Below are 5,582 nucleotides of genomic sequence, written 5' to 3'. Positions count from 1 at the left end.
GTCAGCCATGACTCTACTAGTTTATCTGTTTATTTATTGTAGATAGTAAAGTTCCTAATTGGTTTTAATAATCCTATATAAGGATTATAAAGGGTAATATGCAAATTGACCAAATGGCAGAATGACCGGTTGCTATGACACACACTGACCACCAGGGGGCAGCTCAAGGCAGGAGCTGCCCCTAGCCCACAGGTCCTGATCGCCTGATGGGGAACGGGGAATTGGGGGTGGGTAGCAGCAGATGTGGGCAAAGCCAGGCCAAGGCCCCCCGCCCTGCTGGTTGCCCCACACACAGAGGGTGACCCACGGTGGGGGCAGGGCTTGTGAGCAGCAGGAATGGCCAACCTCTCAGTCCACCGCCCCCCGCAGCCTGTAGGCTCCAATTGCCAGGTGGCGAACAGGGAACTGGGGTGGGTGGTAGCAGGGGCCAGGGCCAGCTGCTGTAGGAGATGGCCCTGATCGCAGGCCAGGCCTAGGGACCATACCCATGCACCATTTTCATGGGCTGGGTCTCTAGTATGGTTAATATTGATCCTTCATTTCTGTTCTCATTGAGATTCTTTCATTCTTTGTGTATCTAGGATTGAATAAGAGGACACGGTGTTAACTGTTTGACATCTCACTATATTTCTCTATTACAATTATTACTCTCAATCATTAGTATTAATAATAGCTGTTATTACTTTATTATCATTAATTGATTCCAAAATATGAATCAAGCATAGTACTAAACATTTATATGTATGCTAAATTTTTATCCTATCAACACTTCAAAATTGTAATTATTATATCTATTTTACTAATAAAGAAACTGAGTTTTAGCAAAATTATATGAATAATAATGTCCACAGTGCTGGTTAATAATGAAGAGATATTTGAAGTCAGATTTATGTAATTTTTACTATGTAATAATGCTAATTCCCTTTTAAGGATTTTAATATCTAATGTTAGTCTATAGATGCCACACTGTCTTTTTAGAACATATTTTTTTGGGCAAATCGCTTTGTAATCTTATTCATGAATATCAGAATGCATAACAAATAAATCAATATATTGAAGTCTATAATATAAAAGAGTAAATAATTTAATACACTGATAACAATTTAAAAATTAGTATTAATTCTTAATTCATTTAAACAATGTTTATTTTTATTTATTATATTTATCTATGTGCTACTTATTTTTGGTAACAGAAAAATAAAAATATAATTTTCTTCATTTTAATTAATTGCAATACACAATTGTACATCAATGTTTTTCTTCTCATAGCTAAATTTTTTAAAAAATCACTAATTAATGTTTTTTTTCTAGGCATTTATTTCATTTCTTTGAAGTGAATTTTCAATATTATACAATTTAATACCAGGAAAACAATTGATAGTCAGATGACTTTATGTTACATTGATTGTGAATAAGTAAAATATTTGATTACACAGTGATGTGAGCTTTTGGAAACAGAAATTAAAGTTAACTCAATATGGTTAAGAAGTCAAATAGAAGAGAACAAACTTTGTGTAAATTATCCTTTTTCTAGTGATCAAACACATATAGGCATACTTAGGAGTGATATTTATTAATTCCTAGAACTGAAATTACATATATACAAGAATGGTCAAATTGTTTTAAAACAAATATTATGTTAAAGGATTCTTTTTATTTATACAAGGAGTTTATATAATTAATTTTTCACATAAATAAAAGTACAAAAAATGTAATGGCTTTTTGCACAATGCACTTATATTAGGATAGACCAGAGATTCTGTTTATAGAATCTAAAATTCAAATATTAACCTGCATTCTTTCCTTTAGATCTTGGAATAATTAGACTTAGTTGATAGCTTGTAATGTTTTAAAAAAATTTATTCCCTTTCTAATAAAAAGGCCTAATAGTATCCATCATTTTTGGTTTGCATATTATTTGATAAACCTGTTTGTTTATTTGCTTATTTTTAGGTGGACAGATTTTAAAGAATATCAGGTAGGAAAATTGCTAACTATAAATAGAAGAAAAAGTGGTATTTTGAGAATAGGAATCTTTCTCTTCCAGTTAGGGAGATGTCAATTATAATAGCCACATTAAACTATAGAAGGCCAACAAAAAACCAAAAATAATAATAAAATAAAATAAACCATCTGTAAGAAATCATGTTAGGTAATCATTAAAAGAAACTTAACATGCAAGTAGAGTTGTGGACAGTAGGTCATATCATTCTTCTTGTTTTATGATTTAATATTTTAACACTTGAATTTTCTAAGACATTATATTTCTTTTTTGACTGCAAAATGCAGCTGTGTACCTAATATTTTAATAAAAGAGTAATGCCATTTTTTACAAATTCATGGGCATTGTTAATTCAGGTAAACTGTTTTTTTTTTTTGAAAAGCGTAGACCTTAGAGCAAATTTTAAGTTAAAGAGAATGAAGTTAGATATACTTGAAAACTGAGAAGAAAAAAACACTAACATTCCTAATGGATTTGGCCATTTTGTTTGTGAATTTGAATACATAAAGTTTAACAACACAAGTTAGGATAAGTGAGATCTGGATCAAATTCAGTTTGAACTAGATAGAAGCAATTATCTCTGAACTTTTGCTGCCAGAAAGACATTTAATGATGTGATGCTGGGAGTACAATTCACTTCCCAACAGAGCATCAGCCTTCTTGGAAGTGGAAAGAAGTCACTTTCCCCAACGAAAGGAGCAGACAATGCACCCATTTCCGCCTCTGCCACAGAGGAGAGAAAGCTGGGTCCCACAGAGGGCAGATTCCGGAGGACCTCCATTAGAGAAGAGATGCCATTTGACACATGACACAAAACAAAACAGAAAGCTCTCCACAGAGCATGAAGGATGAGAGAGGAGTTTACTGAATTAAGATGTTAAAAGTTCCACTTAAATTTAACTCTTAAATATATTAGTAGCTGCTCTGAGACAATATAACTGCTAAGACAGGATAAAAGGCTGTGGAGCAGGGCCTTTGTCACAGACTGAGTGGGGAGCACCAGTAAAAGGTAGTAGAGGGAACAGGCCAACTAGACCACAAAGATGGCAGTGCATAACTGGAAACTGATCATATTTATGGTTCTTATTATAACAAAATACAAGGGTACACACTTCTCATTGTCGATGCCTGTTCTAGAAATCATATTTTTCCTTAAAACTCCCAATTTATTCTTTCCCAGTATTATTACCTGTAGATCATTGAACAAGGGGAATGAAAAGGAAAGAGTACAAGGGATGATGCCAGGCATTGGGCACACACACTGTGAGAGATGACTGTACAGTAGTAGAAACAAGTTAGGTTTTTAGATCCTATGAGAGAGAAATTTCAGTTCTGGAATTGATCTTAAGAAATAAAAAAAGACAAGGACAAATATTTATATTAGGATATCATTGTGATTTCAATTAAGAGAAAAGCCTGAAGATGGGGCAGGAGTTGGGGCACAGGGGAAGGGGATATCTATAATACTTTCAACAATAATGGAAAATTTTTTAAAAATTAAAAAATGGATGTAATTGTTAAATCATGTCACTCTGACTGGGCCTTGGGGTGCCCATATATTTGGTTCATATTATATAAGGTGTGTCATGCGAGTGTTTTTGAATGAGATTAACATTGAAATTGGTAGAGTTACGTTAAGCATATTGCTCTCCACTTTGTGGGCAGGCCTCATCCAGTCAATAGAAATTGTGCACAACACAAAAAAAGCTGGGTAAGGGAGAATTTTTTTTTTTCTGCCCATCTTCAAGCTGAGATATCAGTCTTCTCTTGCCTCTGGACTCAGACTCAGATTCTGAACTACACCAACAGTTCTCTGGTACCTCCAGCTTGTCTATTGCTGATTTTGGGACTTCTCAGCCTCCATAACTGACTGAGCCAATTACTTATAAATAATCTCTTTATTTTTTACTAGAGGCCCCAATGAATTCGTGCACCAGTGGGTCCCTCAGCCTGGCCTGTGGGATCAAGCCAAGCCAGCTCTCCAACATCCCCCTAGGGGTCCTGGATTGTGAGAGGTCACAGGCCAGGCTGAGGGACGCCACGGGTATACGATCAGGCTGAGGAGGGGTGCAGGAGGTTGGCCAGCCAGCAGGTGAAGGGCCACTGTAGGGCTCCAGGGCATATCCAGCCTGTATCGCTCAGTCCTAATCATCAGCCAGACCCCAGCAGCAAGCTAACCTACCAGTTGGAGCATCTGCCCCCTGGTGGTCAGTTAATGTCATAGCGAGCGGTTGAGTGACCTTAGCATACTATTAGCATATTACAGTGTGATTGGTTGAATGGATGACTGGACCACTGGACATTTAGCACATTAGGCTTTTATTATATAGGACTAGAGTCCCAGTACACAATATTCATGTGTGTGTGTGTGTGGGGGGGGGGGTCACTTACCTGGCTTGCATCCTCTCACATTCTGGGACCCCTCAGGAGATATCCAACTGACGGTTTAGAGGGATTCCTGCGGAATCAGGACTAAACCGGCAATCAGACATCCCTCTTGCAATCTGGGACTGCTGGCTCCTAACTGTTTGCCTGCCTGCCTGCCTGCCTACCTGATCACCCCCTTACCACTCTGCCTGCCTGCCTTATTTTTCCTAACCACTCACCTGCCTGCCTGATTGCCCCTAACTGCCTCTGCTTCAGCCCCCACCACCGTGGCTTAGTTCGGAAGGACATCCGGAATGACAACCGGAAGGTCATTTGGCTGTCCAGTCTAATTAGCATATTATGCTTTTATTATTATAGATAAATATTCTTATATCTCTTATTGGTTCCATTTCTCTGGAGAACTCTGAATAGTAAAATGGTGCTATTTAATCATTCAAAAACAGAAAATATATTAAAACTTTACATTGGTTGGCACAAACTTAGGAAACTTAGAATACACTATAGTGTTGTTTTTCAGAACCATACTATTACAATGAAGTTTTACATACAATCCTCTGCATTTTATTTTTTAAATGTTTTTATTGATTGTTAGAGAGAGAGAGGAAGAGGAAGGGTTGGAGAGATAGAAACATTAATGAGAGAGAAACATCATCATTGATCAGCTGCCTCCTGCACACAACCCTGGCCTTGTGCCCTGAGGGAGAATTCAACCAGCGAACTCTTGGATTCTGGATTGATGCTCAACTGCTGAGCCATGCCAGTGGGGCAATACTCTGCATTTTAAATTAAGTAAGCTTTTATTTTCCTTCCTAAAGTATTGCCAGGATTATGTTTGCTTGATAGATTTCATACCAACTATGGTGGATTAAAGATGGCCAAGCATTTGTCACTCCTCCTGAAAAGTGCAGTCTAATTCTTCATCCCATTGCATCTGAACTGCACCTATACTTTCTATGACCAATAGAGTAAGATGGAAATGATATGTGCCAGTTCCGGGCCTGCTCTGTAAGCAGCTTTGCCTCCTATCTTTTGGAATATTGCTGCTGTGCTGTGAGGAAGCTCAGAGAGTCACTTGGAAAGGCCCATTTGGCAGACTACCATATTCCCCATCTGATCCTCCCTCCCAATCCCCCAGCTAAAGCCAGAAACCAACTTCATTGCCATGAAACTGAGCCCTCTGAAAGTTGGCCCT

Source organism: Myotis myotis, unplaced genomic scaffold (genome assembly GCF_014108235.1).
Source record: "Myotis myotis isolate mMyoMyo1 unplaced genomic scaffold, mMyoMyo1.p scaffold_m19_p_7, whole genome shotgun sequence".
NCBI lineage: Eukaryota > Metazoa > Chordata > Mammalia > Chiroptera > Vespertilionidae > Myotis > Myotis myotis.
This window is presented reverse-complemented; position numbering follows the sequence as displayed.